The sequence below is a fragment of the Ovis canadensis genome, chromosome 20 (genome assembly GCF_042477335.2).
Source record: "Ovis canadensis isolate MfBH-ARS-UI-01 breed Bighorn chromosome 20, ARS-UI_OviCan_v2, whole genome shotgun sequence".
NCBI lineage: Eukaryota > Metazoa > Chordata > Mammalia > Artiodactyla > Bovidae > Ovis > Ovis canadensis.
In genome coordinates this window covers 62761250-62781273 of record NC_091264.1, presented here as the reverse complement: position 1 = coordinate 62781273, position 20024 = coordinate 62761250, and positions in this window count along the sequence as shown.

Below are 20024 nucleotides of genomic sequence, written 5' to 3'. Positions count from 1 at the left end.
CGTAGATGAACAAAGGAATCAGAAGCTCATTGGTCTAGGAGTCAGTTAGGGACACTGCCAGGGTTCTCTGATAGTCTCCTCCCTGCCACGCACGCCCATCGCCTGCAGCAACTGCCGGACTGGAAGATAAGCCATTGCTCACGACTTAACCTTCAGTCACTTTACTCACCGAGGACGTCATCAGTGCCACCTCCCTGCAAGGAGAGAGGAACACAAAAGGTCACTAGAGAAACACATGAGGTTGTGACAGAGCCCCTGACCCAAGGACCCCCAAAGTCTAGAGGGGAAGAACAGACCATAAACAGATCACTACAGTGATTGCTGTTGTTCAGTTGCTACGTCGTGTCCAACTCTTTGCGATCTCATGGACTGCAGCTCGCCAGGCCCCTCTGTTCTCCACTGTCTCCTGGAGCTGGCTCAAATTCACGTCCATTGAGTCAGTGATGCCATCTAACCATCATGCGCTCTAACCTACAAAGTGCGGCCAGTGGTTTGACATAAAAAGGTAAGTAAGTAACCAACCTCCGGGACACAGGGGAGGGACCTGCCCAGCGGCCAGGAGATAAAGTGAGGTTTTTGATCCTGAGGCCGCCAAAGCCCCAAGGACAAAAGCAGGGACTCACAAGAACTGCTGATCCCTTTCATCTCTTTTTTTTTCCTTTCCATTCCCCATACATTAATTTACTGCAATGAGGAAATCAAAGACTACAGTTTTTAAGGTTTTGTGTCAAAACTCTGAAATGGTTGTACTGTTCCCACCTGCAACTGTGAGAATGTCGTCTTCCACAATCCTGCCTCCTCCTCTGACTCATCCTCCTCCTCCTCTGACTCCTCCGTGAACCTTTTCCTAGTTGCTGCATAGGAAATGGACAGCTCACCTTCTTACACTGCAGGGTAGGTCACAAGTGTGACCAAGAATCCAGTTTCCTACAGAGACATGTTAAATGTGGCTAAGCTGCCTCACCCAAGCAGCTGAAACCCAGAGCAGAGGCAGGGTGTGGATGGTACCTTCCCAGATTCAGGGCTCTGGGAGGTATGTGGTGCTTCTGGAAACAGCACATCCCAGCGGAGAGACCAGAACCCCGTCAAATTCCTCCTCTGCCAGCACTGCACTGGGACCCTGGGAAGCTTAGCTCACTTTCTGAGATTCTGCTTCCTTGGCGTCATAAGTTGGAGTTTCCAGGATGTAGATGCTGAGATGGAGCTTGGCTTGCGGAGCATTTATTAGGCTCCCCAGGTGGCACAGTGGAGAATCCGCCTGCTAATGCGCTAGACCCTAGATCCACCCCTGGGGGGGGAAGACCCCCTGGAGAAGGAAATGGCAACCCACTCCAGTGCTCTTGCCTGGGAAATCCCACGGACAGAAGAGCCTGGTGGGCTACAGTCCGTGGGGTCGCCAAGAATCGGACACGACTGCACGCGTGTGCTGAACACCAGCACCTGCAGAGAGGGGGGTGAAGCAGTCAAGTTCAGGCAGAAAGAGAAGCTGAACTTGGACAAAGGCTGAGCTGGTCCCATGGGGATTTGGGGAGCATATGTTGGTCCATCAGGGCTGGGGCTTGATGGCCAGGCTTTTGTCCTCCTGCTAGGATCCACTCGTGTACACAGCCCAGGGTACACACGACTCTGAACAAGAAGCTGATGGCCGCAGGCTCTGATGACTGCATTCCTCAAGGCAGGAGCTACAAGCCTTTCTTTGGAGGCCCCGGGCGGGGCACCTCCATGCCCACCAGTCTCGTCTGTAGGAGGATGATGATGGTAGGACCTACCCTATGCTGTGGTGACCTTGAAATAAGCCCGGCATTCAGCACACAGCACACCTGGGACAGAGTGGCACCTGGTGCCCTAGGACACGTGTGCTGTGATTGCCAGTGGCATCACAAGCAGAGTAAGATGGGAGGAAAGTGGTTCCCTTTCTTTAACTCATCCAGCGCATACGAAAGGACCAGCCCACGTGTGAGGCGCTGCTCTGTGACCGGAAGTGCTGGTCTAAGTTTCCATGTGGTTAACAGGTGGCCAGGGCCGCCCTCATCAAGAAGAGGACATTTGAGCCAAGACTCGAAGGAGGCACAAGTTGGGTGGGGGAGCTGTGCGTGCCCTTTGGAGAGAGTGTGCCTAGTGTTCAAGATCAGGGGACAGAAACAGCATGAGCAAGAGGAGGGCAGAGCTGAGGTCAGAGAGGTGATGAGACCACTTCCAGGTGGGGTTTTGTGCTGAACAAAATCACACTCGGATGAAGTCAGATCTCACCACCAACTCAGAGGTTCAGAAATGCAGGTGACACAGCCCAGTGATAAACACCACCCTGGGCTTTAATCAGCAAAACGAAGACCGTGGGAAACTCTATAGGAAAAACAGCCTGGCTTCTCCAAAAACAAGCAAAAATTGAAAAATGGCAAGGAAGAAAAGGAAAAGGAGAGCTATAGATTAAACGCCAACATTTTGGCCTCCTGATGAGAAGAGCCGACTCTTTGGAAAAGGCCCTGATGATGGGAAAGATTGAGGGCAGGAGGAGAAGGAGGTAACAGAAGATGAGATGGTTGGATGGCATCACTGACTCTGGACATGAGTTTGAATAAACTCTGGGAGATAGTGAAGGACGGGAAGTATGGCGTGCTGCAGCCCATGAGGTTTCAGAGAGTCAGACACGACTTAACAACTGAACAACAAGAAATAGATTAAAAAAGACAGGCATGTAAGTCAACCCTGCAATGTAAACCTTATTTGGATCCCAGTTCAAGCAAGCAAACTGTCTTGTCATCAGCATCATCAAAAGCCCCATCTTATAACTAAGAAACGTCAGTGCTGAGCAGAAAAGTACTGATAATAAGTAATTACCCTGGAATCCAGCCAGCCCACCCTAAAGGAGATCGGTCCTGGGTATTCATTGGAAGGACTGATGTTGAAGCTGAAACTCCAATATTTTGGCCACCTGACGCAAAGAGCTGACTCATTTGAAAAGACCCTGATGCTGGGAAAGATTGAGGAGGGGAGGAGAAGGGGAAGACAGAGGATGAGATGGTTGAATGGCATCACTGAGTCAATGGACATGAGTTTGGGTGAACTCCAGGTGTTGGTGATGGACAGGGAGGCCTGGCATGCTGCAGTCCATGGGGTCGCAAAGAGTCGGACACGGCTGAGCAACTGAATTGAACCCTGGAATGATTCAAGTGGCCACGTGACCTAGGAAAGGGGGACGATGCATCTGGGATCTGCTGTGAGTTCAGGGCGGCCTTCATTCCCAGAGCTGCAGATAAGCATTAAGATAATAACTCTGCTTCACTTTCCCATATTCCTGTCTGAGGTGAGCAAGGAGGCGCAGCTGCAGGCTACTCTGGTCAGTACGGCCAGCAGGCCCGGGAACATTCCTGATCTGGCCTGTCTCGCCTCCCTTCCTTGTTTTGTGTGAGAATCGAGAACTCAACCGCTCAGCCTCCGGCCGTGTACAGGGCATGAGACGTGGTCATCGCTCCCTGCCGTCCTCTCCCGGCTCTGAGGAAATGCTTTGTCGTCTGCTCAGGGCTGGGATGGGGAAGTCCCAGCTCGGCCTCTAACTAGACCTGAAGACTGACTGTCCTCCTGACCCCTTTATGCTTTTCCTTTCCTTGAAAGAAGGTTCACTCTGTCTCCCCTGCAAGCCGAATGCTCTGTGTGATTTTCTTAAACGTTGTAGGTAGGAAGGCAGTCTCTGAATTAGATGGTTTCTACTGGGCGTCCCTGATGGGTCAAGTAGTAGAGAATCCACCTGCAACGCAGGAGATGCGGTTTCGATCCCTGGGTCAGGAAGATCCTGGAAAAGGAAATGGCAACCCACTCCAGTATTCTTGCCTGGAGAATTCCATGGGCAGAGGAGCAGGCTACAGTCCATGGGGTTGCAAAGAGTCAAACACACACACACACACACACACACACACACACATTGAACTTGCAATGCCCTTCCATCTGAAGCCAAGAGAATACAAAAATGGATTTTAAGAGAATACAAAAATGTACCAAATGTTACCTTTTTTTTTTTAGTTTTGTAACATATGCTTTTTCCTTTTTAAATTAATTTGATTTTACTTTGTGTTATTTAAACCTAAATTCAAGCTGATAGAGAAGTATATCTAATAATGTGGATGGTCATTGTTATTCCTAGAGCTTACCATCAGTGAGATCTTGCAGTCTCAGAAGATGCTGGAATATCACTCTGCTTTCTTTAAATCCTTAAGGTGGTTAATCTGGAACTATATATTTGGTGGCTCAGACAGTAAGGCGTCTGTCTACAATGCGGGAAACCCGGGTTCAATCCCTGGGTCGGGAATTTCCTCTGGAGAAGGAAATGGCAATTCACTCCAGTACTATTGCCTGGAAAATTCCATGGACAGAGGAGCTTGGTAGGCTACAGTCCATGGGGTCACAAAGAGTCAGACATGACTGAGCAACTTCACTTTCACATACATACAACTGCTCTGTTGTTGAACAGGTAGCCACAAATGGCTAGCAGCTATTGAATATTTGAAATACAGATGGTCAAAACTGTGATGTGCTGTAACTGTGAAAGGCACATTGAGTCTCCAACATTTTGCAAGAAAAAAATGTAAATTGCTTCAATAATTTTAAATGTATTACATGTTAAATGACAACATTTTATGTATATTTGGTTAAATAAAATGTCATTAAATTTTAAAAAATGCAATAGATAACTGATACTGGATAAACTCTAATTTTCATCCATCAGAGGGAAAAAAGAGAGAGGCTATAGAAATTTAGCTCCAATTCCAATTATGCTGCCTTAAGACATCTACAGAAGAGCAGGAATTGGCAAGAATGTGCTTCATCCAAAAGCTCATTAAAGGCACATAGCTTCCCTTTAGGAATCTGCTGGTTGGACCTCAGGGTTTAAAAAGTGAGTTTATTTTGCTCAGCCACTAACTGTAATTTGCATTTGGCATTAGCCTGTTAGAATGAGTAACTTCCCGCTTTCTTGCACCAAGCACATGGCTCACATTTTAACATGAAAGTTCTTTTCTCCACCGTCCATACCATTCTTCAAAATGGTAGAGAGAAATGGGAAGGAAATCAGGCATGGAAAAAAGAAAAACCCTGTGAAAAGACTGGCTCCGTGTCCAGAGTGGAGAGTTCCTTTCATGCCTGCAAAACGAACATGGATCCTGAACAATTAGAAAATTCTGCGTGCCTCTCCCCTCCAGGTAATGCCCGTCTGAACCTCAGTATTTCTTGGGGTCAAAAAAAAAAAAGCCCAAGTGGAAGAGAGAAAATCCAGGTCAGCTGCAGCAGAAGGAAGCCTGGCCAGAAAACAAGTCCACTGGGACAGAGGGAGTTATTCAATCTGCAAGCCTGAACAAGACCCGAGTTCTTCAAAAGGGGGTGCAGCATGCTGGAGACAGCAGTGGGGAGCCCTGGGGAATCTCAATCACCTTTTCTGAAAGGACAGCAAGGGATCCAAAGAGTTTCTGAGACGATGCACATTCCTCACACAAAACACAAACTTCTTGCTGCAAATCCACAGCTTTTCCAAGTATATCAAAAATTAATTAGAAAAGTTGTACCTGGCCCCTTTTCTTTCTATTGGGGATGTTTTATTAACCTGAAGTTTCTGAACATACTAGTCTCTGAATAAATAAAATAGGAGAAAGTCTATATAAAAGCAAGGAGAAAGTACTTTTACGGGAATAAACCGGATACAGATTCTGGGCTGCATACTTAACTGTTAAGGACACCCAGACACGCAGCAGAAGCGCTGGCCTTTGCCACATCAACCAAGCTAAACGCCTGTAACAGCCCCTGTCCTGGACTCTTGATGTTATCCAGAAAGAGCCCAGTGTTCTCACGATCACCGTCTCATTCCTATACACAACATCCCCTGACCTTCCATTTTGTAACTATAAAAAAGTTGGGTGCCAAAAGACTAACTGATTTGCCCCAGGTCACAGGGTCATTAGCCAGGACCTACACGCCAGGCGAGCAGACAGAGCTCACGGGAAGCCAGCCACACCTCGATGGGCACAAAAATCATATTTTAGTGTTTCAGCAACCATTTTGAACACGATCTTTCACCCCCAAACCACATTATAATAGAGTTGTCGCTTCTGTTCCAAGAAGGCTCTTTGAAGGTGCAGAGTTCAACAAGCTCTTCCTTCACCCAAACAGGTTTGCCCAGCCTTCCCCATCCAACAGGTGGGAGGAAGTGGAGGCTGGGAACCAGGACCTTCAAACACAGCCAACTCAAAACAGAGTCCAGCCAGCACCGCCGCAAGTTCCCCACCCCGGGTATTTGACTGATTCCCACTGGGTACGTAAGGCAGGCCCTTTGCGCTTGATGTAAATGGCAACGAGCCAGTGAGGCCCCTGAGACATGTCCTCCACGTGCCCTAACACTGGCCCCTCGCTACAGGGCCCTTCAGGATCGCGCCCCAGTTCTCAGCCCCAGCTGTCCTGAGCTGATGCCAGTCAGGGAGTGTGCCTCCCACCTCCGGGCCTGAGCAGATGTCCAGCCCACTCATCCTCCATGTTATCTGCTGCTTCTTGCAGGAAGCCTTCCCGGCCTCCCTAGACCATACTTTTCCATAGTGCCCTGTCTCACTCCTAGTGTGGACTTTAAGACAGCACCATACACGGTCATGTGGGATGAAAGTGCTAGTCACTTAGTCATATCTGACTCTTTGTGACCCCATGAGGCTCCCCGTCCATGGAATTCTCCAGGCAAGAATACTGGAGTGGGTAGCCATTCCCTTCTCCAGGGGATCTTTTCGACTCCCAGGATCTTCTCAACTCCCAGGATCAAACCTGGGTCTCCCCCATTGCAGGTGGAGTCTTTCTTTGCAGTCTGAGCCACCAGGGAAGACTGTTCATTTGTCTGTATCCCTGACCTAGACCGTGAACTCCATGAGAGCAGGGACCAGGTCTGCCTTTTTTTTTATACTCTCAGCACCTAGCATAGTGCCTGGCTGTGAATAAATCATTGATTGAATATTTGCAATCAACAAGCATGCATGGCTTACTGTTAGGGCAGGCTTGCTACTAGACTCTGAGGATGAAAAGATGAAGAAGCTATATCTTCTGTCTTCAAGTCAATTATAATCTTTTAATCTGTGGTGCTTGTTATCTTTATTTTACAGAAACACAACTACCAGACTTCCCTGGTGGTCCAGTGGCTACGACTCTGTCCTCCCAAACCAGGGGACCTGGGTTCCACCCCCAGGCAGAAAACTAGATCCCACATGCTGCAGCCTGATACGGTGCAGCCAAATAAATAAATATATAAACACACACACACAGAGAAGAAGGAAATGCCAACCCACTCCAGTATTCTTGCCAGGAGAACCCCATGGACAGAGGAGCCTGGCAGGCAACAGTCCATGGGGTTGCAAACAGTCGGACATGACTTAATTAAACAACAACAGCAACAATTATATAGCACAGGGAACTATATTCACTACTCTGTGATAAACCATAAGAGAAAAGAATAATATATGTATATATGTATGTATCTGAATCGCTTGGCTGTACAGCAGAAATTAACGCATATAAATCAACTATATTTCAATAACTTTAAAAAAGAAAGCACACACATACACACACCACTACCCAGTGGGTAACTGAGGAGAGGGGACCCAGGGAGCCCTGGGGCTGGTCACAACCCCAACGAGGACCTCCTTCCCTTTGGTATCAGGGATGTTCCCGAAATGGTTAGACTCAGATCGGCTTTAAACTGCTGCTTCTTGAGAACTAACAAATAGATGGGAATATTCTAGGCCACAAAATAGCATCATGCCTTGAGGCCAGCTGGCTGGCCAGCTCCGCAGAATAAGGAGATTCCAAATGCTCATCCGAATAGGAACAAAAGTGGAGAGAGAGAGAGATGAGAGGTACACTCTGTTTTCCTTTCTTTGCAGCTGTCCGTTCCAAAACGAACTGAAAATAACATACAGCCTCCACCCCTCCCACTTCAGCCATTGGAAAGCGAACAGCCCTAACATCCTTGACCCTTCCTCAGTGGTTTTCTAAACTTGCCCCCACCCACCGCCTTATCCTGAGACCCTACTCAGTCGCTCTCAAAGTATGGTCCAGGGGCCAGGATCAACAGCATCACCTGAGATCTTGTGAGAAAGGCAAATTATCTGGGCCCTCCCTGGACGCACTGAACCAGAAACGCTGCTGGGGGTGAGGGCCGGGGGTGCAGGCCATCTGTGTTCTAACTGCCATCCCGCCCCCGCGTGAGTGTGATGGGGGTCTCACATTTGAGAGCCACCGCCTGGTTCTCTGTCTCCAGGGCGCTGGCTGCTCTCGGATTCTCTTGTTTGTTTATTTGGATGCCTAATCTATCTCTTGTCCTCTCTCCCTGGAGTGGACATGGCGGGACAACTGGGAACTTGCCAGTCTTGCTTGGAGCTGTGCATCTTCCAAGGCTGAGAACAGGCTGTCACGTCAAGGAGCTCGGTAAATATTTGTCAAGCAAACAAACAAACCTTCCTCTTTCTGCTTGTTTTCCCCCCAATTTCCCGGGAACTGGCCATGAACAATCCTGGAAGGAGTTAAGCCACCCTCGTGAGTCATGTGGACCAAGTCTGCTATCTGTCGGCTGGCGATAAGCCTCCAAGGACAGGAGCTGTGACCCCACCCGGCCCCCTTCAGCACCCTTTCCCCCAAATCTCCAGAACTCGCTCACAGCCACCAGAATTCACTTTTCCAAATGGCAGAGTCGAGACATTGCGGGCCCATCGACAGGGTGCGGGCTGGCCAAGGAAAGCCCTTCTACAGGGGAATCGACCCTCTGCAGCACCTGCAACACCGGTGGTGGGTGAGTGCCACCAGGCACAGCACCCCAGGGTGGCCCCCGACCTCTGTGCACATGGCCACCCTCCCCTCCCACCCGTCTAGGGAAGGGAACCCAGCCACTCACTACCAGGCATAAAATCCACCTACAGCTTTCACGGCAGAATTGTTGAGAAGGTCCCCTGTTAGGTCAAAGTGGCAAGAAGGCCAGACCTTGGAGAAAGAGGCAAGGAAACAGCCTCATGAAAGGAAGATACCAGCTGCCCCCTACTCGTGGGGCACTGCTGTACATGCAGTGAAGTGGGTTTTCCTCATCTGAGGCTCAGGGAAGAGCCCTCGCAAGGCCTCTGAGCCATCAGCCATGGACCTTGACCTCTCACCCAGCTCTGACCCAAAGCTGTTCCTTTTTTTTTAAACTAGCTATTTTGTACTGGGTTATAGCCCGTTAACAACGTTATGATAGTTTCAGGTGAACCGCAAAGGGAGTCAGCCACACTTATGCGCTGTGCTGCGCTCGGTCGCTCAGTCGTGTCCGACTCTCCTGCAACCCCCTGGACTGTAGCCCACCAGGCTCCTCTGTCCATGGGATTTCCCAGGCAAGAAGACTGGAGCGGGTTGCCATTTCCTTCTCCAGGGAATCTTCCCGACCCAGGGATCAAACCCGAGTCTCCTGCTTTTTTTTTCTTTACCTCTGGGCCACTGGGAAGTCATTCATGTACATGTATCCATTCTCCCCTAAAAACCCCTCCCATCCAGGCTGCCACATAACAGAGCAGAGGCCCCTGTGCCAAGCCTTTCTGGAAATTCACAAACACACTGTGGCTCTTAGGCCCCTCCCCAACATGGGTCAGGCCAATGGCAGCGTTATACTCAAACACCTGGAAGCAGGAAAGGAGAAAATGAATCTCAGGAGAGGGAAGCTGAGCGAGCTGAAGGGCCAGGTTAAGAGGACTCTGGGCTCCCAGCTTCCCCAGCCTCCAGCCCTGGGTCACCACACCCCACTTCCTGGGTTTGCCTGGGGCCCGCCTGGACGGTTAATATTAACCCAGGGGGATGAGCACCCTTGAGGGTTCACAGGGCCTCCAAGGCAGGTGGGATGCTGACTCATTGCCTCTGCGGCAGCCACGTTTCTCCACAGCCCCTGGCAGGCTGGTGGGCTGGCTCCATGCTGAGTAAAGGAGGGGGCGGTGGGGGGGGGGCCTGGTTTTGCGTCTCAATCAGAGGGAGCAAGAAGGAAGTTCCCGAAGCGTCCCTTGATTGGCCCCCTGTGGCCCCCTCTGCCTTCTGCATCCCTAAAGGTTTATCCAATTTTCCCCAATCGTGTCAGCTCCCACACAAGGGAGGTGGGTGCTGTGGAAGGAAGATTTATAAAAAGCTCCCTGGCGCAAACCAGGAAGGATTAACGTCTCCTGGATTGTAACGTGTATGCAGAAGGCTGAGTCCCTCCAGCTAGCTCCTGCGGGTTCCAGAAGCGAAGTCCAGTCTGCTCAGCCCCCACCCTCAGCCCTAGCCCAGCCTGCCCTGGGGAAAGGACCCGAGGCTGGCTTTACACCAGGTGCGTCAGCGGATCTCTGACAAGGATGGAGAAGCTGGGCACCAGGCGCCTTTCTTACTGCTCCCGTGCACCTGCAAACTGAATTAAATAAAATGAAAAGGCTGTGTGCGCTTGAGGTTATGGAAACTGACAACTTTATAAACTTGGCACACGTGGAAATAACAGGAGAGCGTGGGGGACCTATCGTTGTAAAATCACATTATTCTGAATGGAAGCACTCACGCCCAAGGCAGAGGGTCTGCCCTCCTGCTTCTCCAGATGCCTTTAAAGCCCCCCAGATCACGGCCAGGCTGACAGCTCTGGGGACACTGGCATGAACACACCCATCCTCTCAGCTCTGACACTCCCGCCCCGAAGGAGCTTTGAAACCTCACTTCTAAGAAGGCCACTCTCCACCCTGACCTGTCAGTCGTGGGGGATGGGCACGTGGCCAGGGTAAGGACAGTGGGGGACGGTGGAGGGAGGCACGAAGGCAGCACACAGCCAGAACAAATCCAGCTCAGGCCTCAGCCCTGAAGCAGAGGCTGAGACTCCACTGCTCCTGCTGAGCCGAAACACACCCGGGTGCGGCCTGTGGGTGCAAGCTGATCTCGCCTTCTGATTCATGCCGTTATTAAATCAGCAAGTTGGACAAGAGGCAAAATCAGCCAGGGCCCAGCACTCAGGCAAAAGCTAAAGAGTGCATGGCAGACTGGATGGGAGGGGAGTCTGGGGGATCCATGTAGGTGTGTGGCTGAATCCCTTTGCTGCGCACCTGAAACCATCACCACATGGCTAACCAGCTACGCCTGTGTGTGCACGCTCAGTCCTGCAGTCGGGTCTGACTCTTTGCAACCGCACGGGCTTTAGCCTGCCAGGCTCCTCCGTCCATGGGATTCCCCAGGCAAGAGTGCTGGAATGGCTTGCCATTCCCTCCTCCAGGGGATCTTCCTGACCGGGGATTGAACCCATGTCTCCTGAGTGCCTTACATGGGCAGGTGGACTCTTTACTACTAAGCCACCTGGGAAACCCATTAATCAGACATACTCAAATATAAAATTAAAGATGCTTTTTAAAAAAAATAAAACCAAAAAACATTTTTTTAACCTGAAGAGTGCGTGACCCAGAACACATGGACAGACTGGATGGGTAAGTAGAAGGGGTGAGCGGCCCAGACAAGGCTGCGAGTTCCTCCAGAGCCCGGAGGCCCTGATGGCAGAAGCCTCGCTCCCTCTGGACCACACTCGCCTCTCCGGGGAGACGCCGCTTCCCTCTGCGTCACACTATTTCCATGCACCAAAGCCAGCCAGTGGGGCACTGACACCTCTCACCAGCTCGGAGCACGCCGCTGACACCTGGCCTGCAGGCGGGTGAGCTGAACGGGGGGCCTGGGGCCTGCCCTTTCTGCCATGACCCCTGTTGCAACAGTGGGTCAAAGTTTAAAAGCAGCTAGGTGAAAACATCAGTCACACGCGGCCCGTCTCCCAGCAGACAAGCCCAGCAGGAGAGAAAACAGTCCACAGCACCCCTGTCCTCCCAGCAGCTTAGTTTAGGAAATCCTCGAACCAGACTTCCCGGTGCTGAGCCCCAGTTACAACAGGATTCATGGGATTTTAATGTTTTTTCCAAAATAAACAGTGAGCTAGTGCTTTATTTTTTAACACATTGCTTCAACATCCAGCTAAATTTTTTTTATTGACGTATACTTGATTTAAAATATGTTAATTTCTGCTGTACAGCAAAGTGATTGTTATATACATATATATTTTTAATATTCTTTTCCATTATGGTTTATCACAGGATATTGAATATAGTTTTCTGTGCTGTGCAGTAGGACCTTGCTGTTTATCCATTTCCAGCTGATTTTTGTTTGTTTTTATTCAATTTATTTAAATAGTAGCCCCCCTCCAAAAAAAAGTGTTCGCCCATTTCTTATTTTTAGTAAAATAAACCACCAGTCTGCCAAGGGGTGTTTTCAGAGATAAGGTCACAGAGGTTCTCCTTTAAGGCTGCTCATGGATCAGGGCTCGGGGTCACCAAACAAATCCTGTTGGATCAATGAGTCACCCCGAGCGCCGGGTGCCGGCAGGAAGGACATGGGTGTCAGGCTCTTCTGAGGGGTGACACCTCTGAGGGGAGGCTCTTCTGAACTTTGTCCCCCAGTCAAAATGTTCAGCTGAACCCAGAATCATCAGCTAAGCCTCCCACAGCCCTCAGAGGAGGAGTTGTAACTGGGTTTAACTGGTTGAGAAAAAAGAGCAAGAGGGTACAGAAATGGCGCCCCAGACTTAATGAGCTTACAGTGGAGTTTCCCAGAAAAGCTAACAGAAATACAGAGTGGTCAGACTTGAAAGGCCTCCAGGATGGTCATCATTTAAGTGCAACATGGGTGCTTTGGATTTTAAAAGACAGAAACAGGAGAACATTCTAATGGCCTGTGGGTTTGGGACCGGCTCGTGAGAGACAGGACTGCATAGTAATGGGAACCAGCTGCCACTCTCCAGACCCATCCCACCCACCTCACGCTTCCTCTTTCCACAGCCCCCGGCCCCCGGGCCATCTCACCCACAGTTTCCACAACTGACACCCACAAATCTCTGTCTTTGGCCCAGGCCTTTGGGATCTGTTCCCAAGCACAGCATGGCCCCCACAATGAAGAATCATCTGGTCCAAAATGCCAACAATCCCGAAAACCCTGTTGAGACACAGCTCCACCAACCCTCCCTCCCTCTGCTCCCCAAAAGCTCCTCTTTTCTCCACGAGAAAGACGGAGAAGCAGTCTCTCTCCAAGAGGGGCAAGAGTCGTCAGTAGCGTCTATCACGGCTTACTGTCCGTGTCTCTCCAGGCTCCTGGAGGCCAAGGCATCTGTCTCCTCCTTATACCCCTGGAACATGGTGCACAGTGAGGTCTCGGGGACTGATGTGCAAAGAGAAAAGGGTGAGCCTGACTCTGGCCAGAAAACATTATTACATTGAGAATAATACTGCTGCCGCCGCCACCCTCATCACCAACTCACAGCATCTCCTATTTGCACTACAATTACTGGCGTTTCATATGTAAAGAGCACAAGGTGCCCAGTATCACAGAGGACACGGAGTTTTACATGGATTGTTTTTCTGCTTTAGCTTACACAATAAAGACTGCTGCCAAGCCAGCACATCAAGGTCAAAAGAGTGTTTCAAATGCCAACAACAGCTCTTAACCAATCACACATGCACAAAAAAATCTACCCGCTCTCAGTACATGTTCTGCCTTGTGCAAAGTGAGGAAATAAAACATCAGCCAGGAGAAAAATTCTCGGAGAAATTGTTAAAAAAAAAAAAAAGAGAGAGGGAGAGAATGCCAGGAGCGATCACCCTCTCTCTTGGCGAGGATGAGATGGTGACAATCACCAACTCAATGGACGTGGGTCTGAGCAAACTCCAGGGAAGCCTGGTGTGCGGCCGTCCACGGGGTCACAGAGAGTCAGACACGACTGAGCGACTGAACAACAGCAGCAGCAACTCTTGGCCACAAAGCAGTGAAGACTTAGTATAAAACATGTGGAAATAAAAAGGTGAAACCTCCCTAAACTTCCTCAGCTCAGCTGACTCACTCGTCCAGATTCCAGGAGGCTAATGAACGTCAGCGGTAGGAAAGCAAGTATGTAAAAAAGTGAGAAAAACATTTTAAAAATCTGCTTTGGTCTCACCCAGCTCAACCAAGTGGCTCCTTTGTACCTCCCGAAAGGATGCTCAGGATGCATATGCCCAGGCATTCTCACCACAGACCCGTGGATTCTCTCCACGGACCCGGGCATTCTCACCACGGACCCGTGGATTCTCACCACAGACCTGGGCATTCTCACCATGGACCTGTGGATTCTCACCATGGACCCATCCTGCCAGAAAGCTCTTTATCTGGGAGCATGACAATCACCCAGCCAGAGAAATAAGACCCACAATGAGGCAGTAGAGACATTAAAGCCAAATGTGAAGTGGACATAAGAAAAATAGATTCAACACCAAAGAAACTAATGCAGATCACGGACCTCCTGCTTCGTTACGTGTGGATTTCTATTCTATTTGCAAAGGGATCAGGAGGTCCGTGCCAAACGCGTGTAGGTGGAGAAGCTCAGGGTCCCTGCTGGCCCCCGGCAGCTCATGCAGGAGCCACATTGTAGGGCCGGGTGTGGGGCCACCTGCTGCCCCCAGCTACTCTTGGGGGTGCAGCTCCATCTCAGGAATCTGCCCAGGTGCTGAGGTCACACGTACATCCCCTGAGTTTATTCACTAGAAGAGAAGGTCACTTTCAGTAGATGATGAGGAGTTTGGTTTATCTTGACCAAATATTTTTATGTATTGAACCCCTCAGCTCAAAGCTGTTGCCCTTCCCACCCAGCTGGATGGGAAAAGATGAAGAAAACACATCTTTACATGGTGAATAATGACCCATGTGCCACTGTGCTTTGTAGAATGTGTATCTGTGTTTATCACAGCTTTAATAGAGCATCGGAAGGTATCCAGTAAATCACTACACCCGTAACAAAGATGCTGCCATCCCTGGCAAGAGTGTAAGATGGTGCAGTCACTGTGGAACACAGATCAGCAGTTCCTCAAAAAGTTACACACAGAATTCCCATGCGATCCAGCCGCCCCACTTTGAGGCAGGTGCCCAAAGCAGTCACCTGTCAGTGAGGGCGATGGTTATGACGGTCTAGGTGGGGAGGATCAGCGTCACTAAGGGTTTGGTGGCTTGGTCTCAGTGGGAGGAGTAGCTTCAAGCAGACGCCACTTGTCCTTTCTCTTTCTTTATCTTGGCAAAATATATGTATGTGAAACTTACCATTTTAACTCTTTAAGCATCCATTTCAGTGGCTTTAGGTACATTCGCCTCGTTTTGCCACTTGTCCGCAGAGTTTTGCATCTTTCCAGCTGACTCGTCAAACATTAACTCTCCACCCCATTCCCTTTACCCCTTGGAGCCACCGTTCTGCTCGTCTCTGTGAATCTGACTGTGCTGGACACTTCGCAGAAGCGGTCAAAGGCGGTATCCGTCCCTTTGTATCTGGCTTATTCATAGAACATAATGTGTCTAAGGTTCATCCATGGTGCAGCCTGTGTCCGAATTTCTTTCCTTTTTTAGGCCAAATAATTTTCCTTTGAATGCGTATACCTCATTTTGTTTATCCATTCATCTGTGGATGGATACTTGGGTTATTTCCACCTTTAGGCTGCTGTGCTAAATGCTGCTATGAATGTTGATGTACAAATCTCTATTTGAATATATCTCATAAATGAAACAGAAAAGACCAGAACAGCCCTTATTTTCCCTCCCTGGGTTGGTAATCCAAAGAGTGTCAATATAAGCCAAGGTACCTGGCTTATAAGGGTGCTTGAGTAACTGGCACCCTTACTGATGGGACAAAAACAAAGCTGATCCTTTCAGCGCTCCAAGGCCCTCCTGGGTGAAGGTAGGAGACGGTCCCTCTGAACTGTGTCTTCTACAGTTCTTACTCTAATTAAGAGGGAGACCCAGGTGTTGGTGTCAGTGGGAGAGGATAGGAATTAGTACGGAGCAAAAAAAAGGGGTGGGGGAAAGGCACAAAAAGTCCCATCAACCACCCGGAGCAGCAAATCGGACTAACCAGAGTGTCCGTGACTCACTAGTCCGCGGAGTCAGGGTTGCCGGCAGGAGGGAGGGAATTTGTGTTTCTAAAACTTCTTGCCACCAAACTGTAGCCTCTTTCTTATCTTACCTTGTAGCTCAGTTGGTAAAGAATCTGCATGCAATTCAGGGGACCCGGGTTTGATTCCTGGGCTGGGAAGATGCCCTGGAGGAGGACAGGGCAACCACGTCAGTATTCTTGCCCGGAGAACCCCATGGACAGAGGAGCCTGAAGGGCTGTAGTCCATGGGGTCACAAGAATCAGACATAACTTAGTGACTAAACCACCACCACCATCTTAAACCAGCAGTGTACAGCATTTATCACAGCTGCAAAAAAAAAAAAATTACATCAGCCCTAGAAGCTCTAACAACATGCCAGAGGGGAAGGGGGAGGGATTTGGGGTCAAATCTTAAGGCGCTTCTTCTGAAGAATAGCAATTGTTCTGTGGTCAGACTTTCCACCTGCTTCATAGATGGCAAGGCAGCAGGCAGACGAGGCACAAGCCCACTCTCAGTGCTTCGTGATGCAAAAAATACGAGCACTTGAAAGAACAAGTTTCTACACACTACTTGATAATGCTTTCCTATCTCCTTCAACAAGAAGTTTGAAGTTAAAAAGATACACAGAAAAATGTCCTGTGAGATTTAAATGGCTGGGTAAACACTGATTTTTCTCTGTACTGGTCAGCTCGGAATGCCATAACAAAAAACCACAGACTGGGGGCTTAAACAACAGATGTTTATGCTCTGACAGGTCTGGAAGCCCAAGCTCAAGGTCCCAGCAGGGTTGGTTCCCAGGGAGGCCTCTCTTCCAGCCCTGTAGACAGCCACCTTTTCGCTCACTCCTCACACAGCCCTGCTTCTGCATTCATGCAGAGGCAAGAGAGAGTCCTATTCTTACAAGGATACCGGTGCCATCTCATTAGGGCTGCCTTGTGACCTCAGTCAACCCTGTTTACTTCCTCAAAGCCCGTATCTCCAAATGCAGCCATGTAGGGGGTCCAGGCTTCAACATATGAAAAGGGAAGAGGGGAGGGACACAATTCAGACCATAATAATTTGCTAGCCTGTTTGCATAGAAATCTACAGTTTTCCAAGCACTCTCATGAACATACTCATCTTTAATCCTCTGGATAAATTTGCAGATGGACCAGACAGGTGTTACCCCCACTGAACAGAGGAGGGGCCTGAAGGTCGGGTGGTCCACGACTCGCCCAGGGACTGACAAGGGGGAGAGTTAGGGCTCAGATCCAGGGCTGAGAGACTTCAGGGTCTTTAGCAAAAATAAATGATTCGGTGGTTCAGTTAAAAAGAATATGTTTTCAGCATTTGCTATGACCCTTCACGGGGCAAGTCCAAAACATGAGAGGCCCCGCACAAGCTGAACAGCCTCACCAACTCAGTGGACGTGAATTTGAGCAAACTCCAGGAGACAGTAACGGACAGGGAAGCCTGCAGTCCATGGCGTCGCAAGGAGCTGGACATGGCCTAGCAACACGGGGCGAAGAGCACATGGTCTGAAGAGCCAGATACCTGCACATATGTCCACTTGTGTCCAGGACGTGTGTCCAGCCTCCCCTGACACTCCCTTCACCTTTCTGGACCTGGTTTAGGTAACCCCTTGTCCCCTAAAGCCTTGCAGCCCACGAAGAACTTCTCTGGGATTCTGGTCTCCATCACTCTTTTGAAAACGAATACCTTTCTGCCTGGAAAGTGATTTCAGCTTTCATGTATTTACACCCTGTTTCCCCAGCCGAAGCCATTCCCACCTCTATACAAGACCAATTGTGCCCTGCAGCAGTCCCAGATTTTCTCTTTTTTAAGTTTTCCCTGAATCTCAGATATCTGCCAAGAATTACTTCACTGATAACAGCCTGAATCTCAGTGACATTACAGTGCCTTCTCCCAAGGCTGAGAAAGCATGAACTATGAATCTCCCGGTCCTCGAGTCAGACGCTCCATTCTCCATCATCCAGGGCTTGCATGCCTGCAGGAAAAGTGCTATGAACATTCCTCGCCTTGATTTTTACTTTCTTCTAGGAGATTTTCCAGAATAAAGAGTTCCTGCTGGCTGGCACTTCTTGGGTGTGGGGAGAGGGAGAAAATGTCCCTCCCCAAAGTGTAGTGTTGTGTGGTTACAGATATCCAGAAACAGAGAACCGAAGGTTTGGTGATCCGACGTGTGTGTTAGTCACTGAGTCATGTCCACCCTTTTTGCGACCACGTGGACTGTAGCCCGCCAGGCTCCTCTGTCCATAGGCTTCTCCAGGCAAGAATTCTGGAGTGAGTAGCCATTCCCTTCTCCGGGGGATCTGCCCAACCCAGGGATCAAAACTGGGTCTCCTGCATTGCAAGAGGATTCCTCACCCTCTGAGCTACCAGGGAAGCCTTTAGTGATCTGACCATGTGTTAAATTTCAAGCGAATACCTGGGCTTGCCAGGGAGGTAGGCCCTGTGTGCTTGCCCTCAGTCTGGCCAATACCAGCCCTAAAGCATTGAAAAAACAGACACACAACTAGCTAATACCAGAGATGGGCATGCTCTGTAAAATCTGGACTCTGGAAGTTATTCTCTTTGGGGCTGGTAAACACATATTGAGAGTTACAATATCGTGGCTTCATCAGGTAAACTAAATATTAATATAAGAGTCTTGCATGTGTGTTCACTCACTCAGTTGTGTCCAGCTGTGTGTGGCCCTGTGGACCAGGCTCCTCTGTCCATGGGCTTCTCCAGGCAAGAATCCTGGAGTGGGTTGCCATGCCCTCCTCCGGGGGACCTTCCCAGCCCAGGGACTGAACCCGCGTTCCTTGCATCTCCTGCATAGCAGGTGGACTCTTTACCATTTGTTTCAAGACTGTCATAACAGAGCATCAGACCCAAGTCAAGGCCCTTCTAAGCTGGGGACCAGCGCAACAACACAGATTGCACGCTCGTGAGTCTGCTTCATTTCATCTCCCTGAACTGTGAAACTCTCCTCTGTAAAGTGAAAATGGTAGTCCTTACTTCCTAATGTTCTCGCGAGGATGAAATGATAAACACGTGTGTGATAAGCCTGACACACAGTGAGAGCTCTGGGCCTGCGAGATTTTTTTCCTGGCTGCTCACCTCCTTTTGCTCTCAGAATTCATAGTGATCCCCACTCTGCAGGCTCTACTGCAGGCAATCAACAGGTCCTTAGAAAAAGTCAGGGGTAGTCCCGGCTTGTCTGGTAAAATTGGTTTCAGACTAGGCACTCATTAAATGATATACTTCAGATACTCTCAGCAAATTTAGCTGCAAAAACAGGAAATAAGGCGAAGTTGAAGGCAGCTTTCCTTCCCAAGGAGCCAACTTCCATGTGCCGTGCGGGCCCACACTCTGCTGCTAGCGCTTGTGTGTCGTGCTGTAAATAACATATTCTACCAGGAACCCTCAGTCGGTACAGAAACGAAGAGTCTGAAAAGATCAGACAGATGCTGTGTGTCGCGAATCTGTCGGCTTTGTCTATTGCATGTTCATTCAATCCCTGTGCAACTGGGGCCGTTGTGATGAAATAATTAAAGAAAACTGTTCTTTTTATTCCCCTTCTCTCTTCTTTTAAAGAACGTTTATCACATTTAAATAATCTTTACACTTTGTTTTGAACACTTAGGATAACTGGAACTAATTTTTGCACATGGTGAAGCAAGCGTCTAAACTGCTTTTTCTTTTCCATAAAGATATCCTGCAGACTCAGCACCATATATTAAAAGTACAGTCCTCTCTCACTGCACTTCAGGAATTCTATTTTTTTTTTTAGAGTATCATTTGAATCATGGGTTTGATGTGCATGCCCAAGATGAGATAAAATAAATGGATAATTATAAGATATCATCTTGACGGATACGGGATCCAAAGGGTTGACGATCGTGTTTGTGTGTATCTGAGTGTGTATGTGTGCACAGGCTTAAGTTAATAAGTCTCCAAAATGCTATTAATTTCTCCAAATTTATTTTAAAGGCTTAGATTGGTTGACAAAAGGAACTATTTGCTTTGATCGGGACTTGCCCCTGAAAGTCTTCAATTATAATTATATCATCACTT